Source organism: Varanus komodoensis, unplaced genomic scaffold (genome assembly GCF_004798865.1).
Source record: "Varanus komodoensis strain SLA01 unplaced genomic scaffold, ASM479886v1 scaffold46_3, whole genome shotgun sequence".
NCBI lineage: Eukaryota > Metazoa > Chordata > Lepidosauria > Squamata > Varanidae > Varanus > Varanus komodoensis.
Window position 1 is genome coordinate 4787452 of NW_025336044.1, and position 12573 is coordinate 4800024.

The 12573-nt window shown below is 49.5% G+C and overlaps 1 long non-coding RNA gene across 1 annotated transcript; it reads left to right on the forward strand.

Annotated features, from left to right (window-relative positions):
- The first annotated feature begins 327 nt into the window (after positions 1-327).
- LOC123030773 lies at positions 328-2657 on the forward strand. Its single transcript, XR_006416164.1, has 3 exons — positions 328-373; positions 1308-1447; positions 2486-2657. It is a non-coding gene; the product is annotated as an uncharacterized LOC123030773 (long non-coding RNA).
- Positions 2658-12573: the final 9916 nt, after the last annotated feature.

Genomic DNA, 12573 nt, shown 5'->3' on the forward strand with positions numbered 1-12573 from the left:
TCATCCCGGCGAGCCTTGCGCGGGCGCGGGAGCGAAACGGGCACGCGGGTCGCGCCGGCCGCGCCAGGGGCGGGTAACGCGCCCCAGCGGGGGGCGGGGGGGCTGGCCACGAGGCGCCGGGGGTGGCCCGGGCCGCCCCCGGCGCTGCTGCTCCGCCCTGGGCATCCCGGCTGGGCGCGCGGCTCGCCTCGGCCGTGCGACGGCTCTGCCGGCGGCTCCCAAAGCGCGCGGGGGCGGGTCCTGTGTCTTGCCCGGTGCGGAGTTTTCATTTTTTATATTTCTGTCCAACTGCTTTCTCCTGCAAGGAACCCAGAGCGTCTTGCGGATAGATAATGCTCCTCTCGCGTTATCCTCGCAACGACAGCGCTGAGAGGTAGGTTAGAGGCAGCGACCGGCCCCCAAGCCAGCACGCTAACCACTAAGACACACTGGCTCTGTCCAGGTTTAGAGTGCAACCTGAAACTCTCACGGGTCCCATCCAGTGTGGTTGATGGTCGGAGGTGACGGTGTTCTGCCCCAAACATCCGGGGGGGGGGGGGCTTGGTTGCAGAAAGTTGCACTGTAACATAATAGACTTTTGCATGGCTTCACACAACCCACGAGAGAACCGTTTCCGTTCATTTGTGGCCACATTCTTGCAATTGTGTCCTATGCATGCAGCTGCCCTGATGCAATGTTCACCTCCTTCCAAGAATTGTGGTCCACATTCTGGGCATTGCACAGTTTCTTTGGTGGTGGCTGCAGTGTGTTGGAATTCGAAGCATTGGAATGGCTTCTGCCTTGATTCGGGATGCGGAGATTGCAGTTTGGTGGGACAGCCAGAGTCTTGGGTTTCAATGGGGGAAGCCAATCTTTGAAGCACTTCTCAACTAATTGTTGTTGTTAGTTACGACGCATCTGATCCATCGTGACCCCATGGACAACATTCCTCCAGGCCTTCCTGTCCTCCACCATCCCCCAGAGTCCAACGACTTCAGTGACTCCATCCAGCCACCTCATTCTCTGCCATCAACTGTTCCCAGCATTAGACTTTTCTCCAGTGAGTTCTTCCTTTTCATTAGGTGGCCAAAGTATTTGAGTTTCATCTTCAGTATCTGGCCTTCTAAAGAGCAGTCAGGGTTGATCTCCTCTAGGACTGACCGGTTTGATCGCCTTGCAGTCCAAGGGACTCTCAGGAATCTCGTCCAGCACCACAATTCAAAGGCCTCAATTCTTGGGCGCTCAGCCTTCCTTATGGTCCAACTTTCACAGCCATTCATTGCAACTGGGAAAACCATAACCTTGACTATATGCACTTTTCTCAGCAGGGTACTTTCACAGAATACTTACAAATGTTCATGCTGCCATCTACCAACTGGCATTCAAGGTGATGGTTCAAGATAAGTACCAACATCTGTCTGAATAAAAGAAAATGCCCAATGGGAGAAATGTAGGGTGTTACACAAAGGTGAGTGTTTTCTTTTCTTTGTAAGCCAAATTTGGAGATCTTTAGCAGAAAGAATAAATAAAAATAATAAACTGAAAAACTGAGCAGACAAACAGAAAAATAACCCAAGGATGGCAACGAATTAAGTCATACTATTGGAATGAACTACCAAATGCCTGAATAAACAGGTCTGATTTTGTCTGGTACCTAAGTAACAGGAGTGCTAGAGAAATGGTCCTTTGGGATATGGTGCAGAAACCAGGCAAAGCCTCCTCTGCAGTTGATCCTGCCTGACCTGGGGAAGGTCTCCATAGGAGGGCCTCCAGTGGTGATTTCAGAGCTGAACAGGTTCATATTTGAGTGTTTAGGCCTTTAAAATCAAAACTAGCATTCTGCGTCTGCCTTGAAGCCAGGTGGGAGCCAGTTCAGCCACCTGCGTGTCAGGGCACTTACAAGCTCCAGTTAACATTCTGCCTTCCACTTGGGCTGGGTTATTTAGTCATCTAGCCCAGTAGTGTCTTCTCCAGGGTCAGCCAATTTGTGGCCTTCCAGATATTTTGGCCCCCAGTTCCCATCTGCCTTAGCCAGCCCAGCCAATGGTGAGGGATGCTGGGAGCTTTAGGCCAGAGCAGTAGAGGGGCAGCCTAGCTCTCTGCTTGCCCGTCCTGGCTTCCCAAGGCCTTCAGCAATGGCACACCCGTGTCACATCACTAGCACCTGCTCTGAAAAACAAAACCCCGGGACACTGCAGATGACGCCGGGACCCTTGTGCATGGGACGCATGTGCCTACTGGGCCCTGTGTTCTTGAACCAGTTGGACCAGTCACTTCTGCAACCTCATCTGCAGTCCTGTGCCTGCTTATCTAACCTGCATTGAACTCAATGGGACTTGCTTCTGAACAGGCACGTACAGGATGGCATTGTTAACCAACCTCACAAGGAAGGTGTGAGAATCGAAGAAGAACAGAGTGGATGGGATGTGAATGCCACGATAGGAATTACTCATAATCTTAGTACTGAATTTCCTTTTCTCTCCTCCATCTACACCCCTGTCCATAGGTCTGTTCTCTTGGTGTTTTGAGCCAAAGCCTAGAGTGCAGCTGTTCAAACTGGCATGCTGCTTGAAAGGATTGTCCAGCGCATGTACAATTAGATATTGCAAATCATTTCAGCAGCTATTGCTTTTGACGTAATCCCTAATTTGGGATTAATAAAAGGCTGAGCATAGTGAGATCACCAGGCTTCTTTTTCATCTCATTTCGCCCTGTGGGACTCCATCTTAATGAGGAGAATGGCAGAGTCAATGCATTTTTTTAAAAAAAGCTAGTTTGTTTTGAGGGAAACTGTAAAACACTCACACACACACACACAGAGAGAGAGAGAGAGAGAGAAAGAGAGAGAGCTTTTGGAGAAAGAAAAGTAACCTGTGGCATATACCTGTATTTCTTAGTTTATAATTTTCCCTCATCCTTCTCAGCAGTTCAGGGCACCATTCACACGGCTGAAATGCACAAATTGGGGTTTGGGCCAGTGACTGCCTCTAGGATGTCCAGGATAGCCAATGGGGAGGGCTCACTGGAGTTTGCTTTTATTTCCACTAAAAAAACTCCAGGAGGTTGAAGCAAGATGCAGAACCCCATATTGAACTACAAAATAGCCAGCAATTTACAAAAGAAGAGGGAGCAGGTAGAAGTCGAGGCAATTAAGCAGCCTGCCGCTTCCTAGAGAAGAGGAGCCTCTGCAGAGTGGGAGGGGGCCGTCGGGGAGGCCTCCAGTGGCCCAGCCTGGTGCAGCAGGGGTGCTGGTGGGCAGCAGGCGCCTCACAAGTGCCCCGCAAGGTCATTTTTTCTGCACCCACATTGTAAACTGAGTGTGAGTTCCTCTGAGGGGCTGCACAAACTGGCTTTCCCGTGCTCCCCAGCAAGCTCAGTAGCCGTGACTGGCTTTGGAAAAGTCCTGGCTTTGCTACTACCGCGTATCGGTTCTCCTTAGTCCATGCTGGCCTAGTCAGGCTACCAGCAATGCTGAAGACGACGACCTTGAAGGCTCTTCATCCTCAGATGTCACAACTGCCATCCAATTCAGGAGGCTGAACTGCAGGAGAGGAAAGGGCCTGCTGACTGTCCACCTAATTTCCCCTCTTCCCTCCTCTCGCCTTTTTCCTTGCATGTCATGACCTTTCAGATTGTAAGCCTGTGGGCAGACACCATCTTATTTATTTATTTGATTTATATCCCGCCTTATTTCTTTTAAAGAACTCAAAAACCCTTTTAACATTCTTCTCCCTTGGCTCGCAATCTTATTCCCACATCAACCCTGTGAGGTAGGTTGGGCTGAGAGCTGTGCCTGGCCCAAAGCCAGCCAGTTCGCTGCATGGCTGAGTCAGGGCTAGAACTCCGATCGCCTGAGTCCTGGTCCCACGCTCTTAACCACGACACCGCACTGGCTCTTGTTTTATTGACCGCAAACAGATCACTTCAGGAGCCTTTTGGGCTGAGGAGCCTGAGAAGAATTCTTCAAATAAATCCTTTGTCCCTATCTAACTATCGTGTCCTATTAAGGGCTTGTCACACGGAGCAGTTCTCCCCGTTGCTAAGAGTGCTTGCAGGCAGGTTTGGCCTGCTGCATTGGCTGCAGCCTCATACACTGGACAGAAAACTGGCAAAGGGCGAATCATGATTCTGCTTCATTGCTGCAGGTTAACGAAGATCCTGTATTTTAAAATAAAGGTCCCTGGTTAAGTTGCAAAGCCTACATTTTCCCTTCGGCAAGTAACTGGAGGAGCAATATTAACATTTAGCCAGCAGGGGGTGCTATAACCAAATACTATAAAGGAAAGTCAATGTAAACTTTACAGTCCAATTATGTATTTAATAAGTTGTTTCCAAATGGAGAGCTTGTGTCAGTAATGTTCCAAAGACATTGCACAGCTGTTCCGCCTTTTCTCGCTTAATAGATTATTTTTCTTGTGAAAAAAAGAAACAGGCAGTGGGAAAACCAGGGCCACAAACAGATGATAACATCTACCCCTAGTCCAAAATTGTGTGAGTGAAGCAGGACAATTGCACAGTAACAGCCTCATCTAGAAGGCATGTCGTGTTCTCCACATTACTCTCTTTGCTGACTCATGACTTCAGTCCGTGGAGAAACAGTGTTTTTGTCTCAGCTGACAGCCCTGATGTGATTCCGATCAGAGCGATTCTGATACTGCTAGGAAATGGCAGTGTCCAGAACACATTTCGTTCCTTGCAGACATCTTGTGAGGGAGAGCGTATTGATGGATGCTACTGCAAAACTGTTGGGCGTAATACTCACACAAATAGTAAGTTGTGTATTTGTGAGGTATCTGGAGGGATCAACTCTTTCCTGTAAAAGCTGATGTGGTACAAAACATTTTGCCTAGTAAAAGCAACAGGGTTTTGTCAATTATGTTATACAGCAGCCTTCTTCAAGGTGTATTAGACCACAATTCCCAGCTTAATTGGGAGAAGGATTTTAGAAATCCGCTGCAGATTCAAATGAGTTTGGCTTTCTAAGAATCTAACCTGAGGATTCTGCAGAAAAGTGTTTTTTTCCAAGTTCCACAGACTCACAGACATGCATTTTGCCTTTTTGTTGGGGGTACTAGTGCAAATGCACACTTGTGCATGCAGTAATGCATACTTACACAAGTGTGTGTTAGCACAAGTTTGCCCTTGGGCAGATGTAACAAAATTCTTGTACTTCTTGGGGGAAAAAGTCCTTCAGTGAGTGGACAATGGACTGGAAAATGCCTGACAAGCTGTGAAACTTGACGGGATATATTTGACAAAAGCTGCACACCCCCAGCTGGGACTCATGGGAGTTGAAGTCCAAGGCATCCACAGAGCATCATTTGAGGAAGGCTATCCATCCTGAACAGTATCTGGTTGCCTGTTGTTTCTACCTTATTACTTTGTAATCTGTCTTTGGATCTGTGTTTTAAAGCACCCTTCCCTAACCTCTCACCTTGTGATGAGTGGTTGGAAACATGAAAGATGTTTGTCTGGACCTGGGCTGTCCGCTAGCCTCAGTTCTTTGACTCAGGTTGTCAAGGAGGAAAGGCTCTTCTACTCTCTATCCATGCTATCGAAAACACGATTAGAGCTGCATTCCTGGCCTCAGGGACCCTGGGGGATGCTGCTTTGCCAGGTGCCTGATGTCCAGCAGGTGCTCCGGAAGAATGATGTTTCCTGGGTCTCTTGGCACCTGGAATATTCCTGTAGTGAGAGTCTAAATGTAGGGGGAAGGTGGCAGAGTTAAGCAAGAAGCCTGCCCCCCACAAGAGGCAATGCTGACCCGCTTGAATTCTGTTTGCTGCGATTTTTAATGTTAAAAAAGGCATTTATTATGCATCTCCCAATGAGAGGTGGGCATGGCTGCCATCAAACTGAACAGAGATATTTCATAGATATGCTTGCTGTTTTTCTGATAGGGTTAATAAATGTTGCATTGCATGATATCCATACCCCACTTTTCTTCCTTTACAAGGGACCCAAAGTGGGCTGCCAGGTTCTCCTCCTCTTCATGTTATGTTTACAACAACAAGCCTGCGCAGTAGGCTAGGCTGAGAGGGAGCCACTCCTCTTCAACTGTTCTTGACAATTTCAGAGGAAGTGCTTGGAATATGAGGACGGGATGGATGCAGCTGGGGATGCTTTTGTATGTGGTGTCCTGGTTCTCTGACAGCCAGGCTGGGGGAAACCTGCACTTCACAGTGGAGGTTGTAGCGCAGTTAAGACATACAGAATTCACTGCATAGCCCTTCCATCTTGTGCCCCCCATTCAGGGGATTCTCTGTGGCAAGGGAAAAGGGGGAAAGCAGTGGGCAGAACACCACGGATGCTGCCTGTAAGGATGGGTGCCTTCCTAGGACGCCGTCCTGTAAGTCACGGCCTAAAATGAGAGGCGGCTGCTGGTGCTGCCGAGGCAAAACCAAGGTGAGCTGGGATGCATGGAACGTGTGCGCCTTGGAAGGAGCAGCCGACTCGCCGGCTGTAGAATACATGCACGCAGATGCCTGCTGTGTCTCTCGCGCACACACCCCCCCCCCCCCCCCCCCCCCCTTCCCCCCCAGGGGGGGGGGGCCCTTGGCCCTCCCCCCCCCCCCCCCCCCCCCCCCCGTGCCATAGCTTGCAGCAAGAGGGGGAGCGGCACTTGCGCTGTCCACCCCCGAGCTCAGTCCCTCGATGGGCACACGTGCGTGGCCGAAGAAGAGCCAGGTGGCCCTGGCCAGGCGCCCGCTCATGTGCCAGCCCACGCCTGCTGCCTGCAGCACGAGTGCTTCCTAAGGAAAAGTGGAAAGCCTCTTCCAGGAAGATGTGACTGGCAAACAGCAGGGCCAGGTATGCACGTAGGTTGGCCGCAGCTCCTGGATTTCCTGTTTCCAACCACCTAGAACATGGATAATTTCTCTCCTGTTGTCATCTATTTTCATTCTCTTCCTCCTGGGAAGTAGCCCTTTCCCTGGCATTTTTTTTTCCTAACTTCTACACACCTCCATGTGCTTCAGACAGTTCTGGGAGGGATCCAAGGGTTACTGCTTGAGCAAGCTGGGTGGGCACAAGCCCAGCTTGCTGGGCCCGTCTCTTCCTTCAGTAAAGAGAAAGCAAAGGCACCAGGCGGCACTCTGCGCGTACCTGCTCCATTCATGACAGGCGTGTGCGGAAGCCGGGACGTCGGGTGGGAGTTCAGAATAATCCTAAGGGATGCCTTTGGTGCAGCATGACCGATTATTTATGTGTGTATCCCTTCTTACCTTCCAAGGAACTCAAGGCAGCTTACATAAGTCTCCTCCTCTCAAACTTACCCCAGAACAACAGCCCTGTGGGGTAGGTTGGACTGAAAGTCTGTGACTGACCCAAAGTCACCCAGAACTCCATGGCTGAGTCCCAGATCAACGCTCTTAACCATTACACCACACTGGCTCTCAGACTTCCATGGGTCTATTGTCTGTTGGTTGTGCACTTGTGAGGCCCAAGTGAAATTACTGCATTGTATGATTACTGCATTAGATGGGGTTTGCAAAACATGCACGATGTCTTATATGCACTAGCAGCGATTTGCGGAAAGGCAAGGCCTGGCTCAGCCAGAGAGGAAACTGCTGCTCTGGGCTGTGTAGACATTAACACGGGCATTCAGAAGACACTTAATGCCCTGTCAGGACAGGTCCCTCCCTTGCCCCAACCCACCATTTCTTTTCCCTTGCTCTCCATGCAGCATCTGGCTCGTATCAAGTTGGCTCGGTGGCTTGCTGGCTAAGGGACTGTGTCAATCTGAACGTCACCTCTGTGCATTCGAAATGGAAGCATTTGCACAATTCACGTCCTCTATGCAGAGTGAGCTTCTGTCTGCAAGTAAAGCCTAGAGCTGAGTGAGTGATCGATCTCAGGAAAACCACAGTCCCTGTAATTAAAAGCTGCGAAGATCCTAGCTTTAAACTTGGGATTTTTTTTTCAAGGCTAATAATGCTTGACTAGATCCCTAGGGATTGAAATGTGGAGAAGGTGTTCCATTATCTGGCTTGCTGGAGAGGAGTTCCCATCCAGAGAAATCTCTTAATGTAACAACCGCCGGGTTGGCTTGCTGGGGACCCCTCGAAGGACCTGTAAAGCTGTCAGCTTCTGAAGACTGGAGAGCTGGAGGAGGAAGCAGGTGGACTCCAAGGGCTGGGGCCCGGGGGGGGGGGGGGTCCTCACTGTGTGCTCAAAGCAGCTGATAAAAGATTCCGCGTTGCTCAGGCCCTGTTTCTGAAGGCCTTGGTTTTGCCTATTCCCAGAGAAAGTGTAGGACTGCCCCGAAGAGAAATTGAGGCATTTGTGAGACGGCAAGGCGCTGCCATCCTCTGGCCTGCTCCGGGTCCTTCCTTTGCATAAGCTGTCTTGCCAGAACTGCTGCAAATGCAGCTTTTAAAAAATCCTATAGGAGGAAATTTATTGGCAGAACTTCCAGAGACATTCAGCCAAGCCTAATACAGCATTAATTCTCTTCCTCCAACTTAATGCGACGCCTCTTGGCTCCCTAGGCAAGCCCAGCAGGTTTTCTATTGTTTAGGGAGCTCAACAATTACAATCTCAGCTGGCGTGTGTCTGCCATGGCCTCTTCCAAGCCTGGGGATGTGTTACTAGAGAGTGACCTTTGGATGAGGTCTGCCGTAGTTTGCTGCCACTTCACAGCCTCTTGGGGATGCCGCCTTGCTTACAAGCGCCTCTGCCTCCGAGAACAGGAAACCTCCCATTGGGGTGAATGGGGCAACGTGCAGAGCAGGCGGGAGCCTGCCGACTGCGCTGGGGCTGCCTTTGGGGTTTGTGGAGCCCTGCGACCAATTTCCTGTTGGCCTCCAGTGGCCCCCTTTGGCCTACGACCTTGGGGCTGGGCTCTCCCTTGCCAACCTGAGTACAGTTTGGTCACAGCACTGCATCTGTTTCTGGAGGCACGCAGTCTCCGTGGGGCAGTATAGAAATGCCACTAACAGGGTTACGAATAACGGCACCCATCCTGACGGGCGGGCTTGGACCATGTCAGTGGATGGAATGCAGAATGTGCGTGGGGGCAGAGGCCTCTCCGGCCCTGCTGCGGATCACTGTGACTCTGTACAGATGCAACTGGCTGCCAGATAAACTCTCAGCTGCAGATCGGAGGATTGCCTTGTGCATTTGCCTTCTCTTGCTGCCCCCTCTCGGGGCTTTGTCTCCCTTGCATGCCATGCTTGTCAGTGAACCGAGTTTTCTTTAGTTCACAGGGTGCCAACTCTTCTTCCCTGTTGGGCCTCTGAGAGCCAACATGATAGATTTGGTTAAATCCATTCCATCTGTGTTTTTGGTTGGATCTGGTTGGCTCTTCCGTGTCCTATACCTGATGGGACAGGTTGCCATTTGCACAACCGGGGCCTGTGAGCCCTAGCAGACTTCCTCTTGGCTCACCTTGCTTTGTAGGAAGAGGAAGTCTTAATGGATGCTATAGAGGAAATGATTCTTAAAAGGTTCATCACAGCCCTAGTTTTGGACATTGTCAGGTTTCTTTTCATTCATTATCCAAAATGTTGATAGTTTTGAAACCTGGGTTTCATTCTACTGGAGCTATTTTACCTTAATGGATGCAGATGAGTGCATTTCCACAAGTGCAAACTAGCACTGTTACAGATTAATGTGGATTTATGCAAATCCTCTCACAAAAGAAAAACCAGAAACTGTGGGGCTCATAAAAAAATTTGTATGATTTTATACAAATCTGAACTCATTCGAAGCCCCTCTGGATTTCTGCAACATACCCGCCAAAACCACCTGCTAAACCTGGTCTATTGATGCAGCTGTCTCTGCCATTCCTGCAGTGTAGGTCAACAAACTGACTCCAAGCAGAGGATGTGTGCTGCAAACTGCCACACACACAGATCACCCTGAAACAATGTAAGCTGCACATTACAGGCAAAGCCAAGTCTTGTTAAAACCATTATGGAAAAAAATACATTTTATTATTATTATTATTATTATTATTATTATTATTATTATTTTAAAAATATCGAACCTTTCATTTTCAGAATGGATTGAACTCTTAATTTACAGTTGGTTCCATTATGGTTGACTGGACTTCTTTGACATGTTTTAACCAGCACCAGGTGAGAGAAAGAGAATAAAAAATAGGAATATTACCATGACTACAGTTCATATGTAAGTGAAGTACTGAAAAAATACACTTTTTCACTCTGTATTGAAAGATATAAAAATGTATTATTGCTTTGTATTAGAATAAAGTATCAATATTCAACTGCAAAGGGATTTTTAAACCACAGAAAAGGGAGGAAAGCACCATATGACACTGAGGATTTACACTCTGTATGTGACAAATTGTGCAATTACAAATGTACAGTACTTTTAAGAACAGTACGTAGGATATGGTTTTACACAACGGAAATACTGTGATTATGCTCCAAAGTGTGAAAAACCCAAAGATACTAGCTACACTGAAACCAAAAGGTTGCACATTTCCCTCTATGGATGCTATGGATGCCATTTCCCTCTATGGATGCCATAGATCCATGCCTCTATGGATCCCTCTATGGATTCCCTGATCTTCCAACCACCCTTGGAAGATCAGGACTCCCATTTGCATCCCTGGAATCAGGGGCTCCTTCAGACTCTTATCAGAAATTCCACAATACGAAAATTATAACGGATGGATCAGCATCTCTGGAAAACAGCTTGCTGGCTAGCACGATTTGCACCCACCCATCCAGCCCTCTTCATTTGCAGCTCTTGGTTGCAGCAATGCTTTTCCCCAAGTGGTCTCCTTTACACCCCTTTTGTGGCGGTGGGGGCGTTCTTTTCCACCCCAACAGTCTTCCGGATGGTGCACTTTTCTGCAGACCACGCTCGGGAAGGTCCATTCCTTCCTTTTCTTAGGTCCCTTTATGCAGCCGTCTTTGCCTGACAAAAGTCACACATTTGGCCAGCCCCAAAACACTTTCCCTGTCAAAAGTTTCTTTCAAAGGGACCCGAAGCTTTAACAGCTGTCAGAACTTGCTTTCCCTAGAAAAAAAAAGGGGGGAAGGCTGTACTTTTGCACCTTCCTAGGCCTTGGGAGAAGCTGCAAAATCTGCACCACCCTGAGAACTATCAGGGTAAAAAAAGTGGAGGCTCTTGCCATCACACGCACCCGTTTCCAGGAGCAAAGAGCACACATATCTTCACACTCCCCTGACAGCTTGCTTTTCAACAGCTGCCTAGAGAAAGCAAACGGAAAAAGAACCTCTCTGGAACCCCTCTGAAACAATGTCCAGGGTTGCAAATTGACAAGCCGGCATTTGTGCTCTCCAAGGGGGAAAGAGGTTTAAAGAGCAAAACAGCCACAAGAAAACGAATAGCTTTCTCCTGCGGTGGGGAGGGAAGCAAGGCCGCTCCAGCCATTCCCCCAAGTATTTCTTGGGCACTTGTGGGGTGGCTGGACTGGGGGTGCTCAGGGTGAATATAGGAGGAGCAGCAAGAGGCGGTTGCCCCTCTTGCGGAGGGTCTTGCCAGCTGCTGGCCTTCACCCAGGACTTGACCACCCCACATGAATCAAGCAAACCCTGCAACAGCACCTGGGGGCTCCGGTGGCCAGTCGGGGAAGAAAGGGCCACTGTAGGCAACCAGGGCTGGGCCTGGGCAACCCATCAGGGCTCACCGTCTGTGATGAATTGGGCCAATATGCTGGCAGGGGGCCACCGCCGTGGTGTGGCTGCAGGAGCGAGGGGCGAGTTGTGACACCTCCGTCTTCCCATGCAATGGCTGGATAAATAGATGCAGCACCGCTGAGAGGCGAGGCCCAGCCAAGACAAGGTCAGCCGTTATGTCTCACTGCTGCATTATAACTGCATTTAACCTGCCCCCCCCCATGCCAGAACCTGACAAGAGTGGTTGATATGGGGCCATTTTTATTTTAACATCACGGCAAGCCTGCGAGGGAGAGGGTGGTTTGCCCCACCCTGGCGTGAGCTTTCGGGCTGAGCAGGGGCTCGATCCCAAGCTTCTCGGAGGAGGCAGGCACTTGCTGTGCAATCCTAAGCACGCTCATGTGGAAGCAGGTCCTGGTGTGTTCACTGGTGCTCCTTCCTACATAGGCATGCATACAAGTGCAGTCTCGAGCCATTGAACCGAGGGGGTGCGTCAAGCGCCAAACTGAAATTCAAGTACAGCATCAAGTGTCCCAGTTCTGCTGCTTTTGATCTTATTTGGCTTGCACAAACTCTGGATCCTGATTGCTCACCAGAAACGAATGAGTGATCTAGCGCTGGCCTTATCATCAGGATCAGACAGGGTTTGGATATGACTGCAAAAGCAACACTGCAGCCCTGCCAGGACTGGCCGAATGTCTGTGAGGCCGTGGGAGAACCAAAGAACAGCACACTGTTTCTGATAACCTGATCATCAAGGAGCAAGAGGTTAGCACCAATGGGACTCAGAGAGTGAACCGATTCCTCTTGCACCACTGATATTCATTGTAAAAATCCCCACTAGCTTGAGAAGGGCTAGAAGCTTGCCCTGAATGCTGAACATCATCAGCTTTTTTCCACCTCAGAACCACAAATAAGGTGCCAGATCCATAGCAGGAAAACCCCATTCTTCAGATGACTGTTGGAAAACCTCCAATTTGTA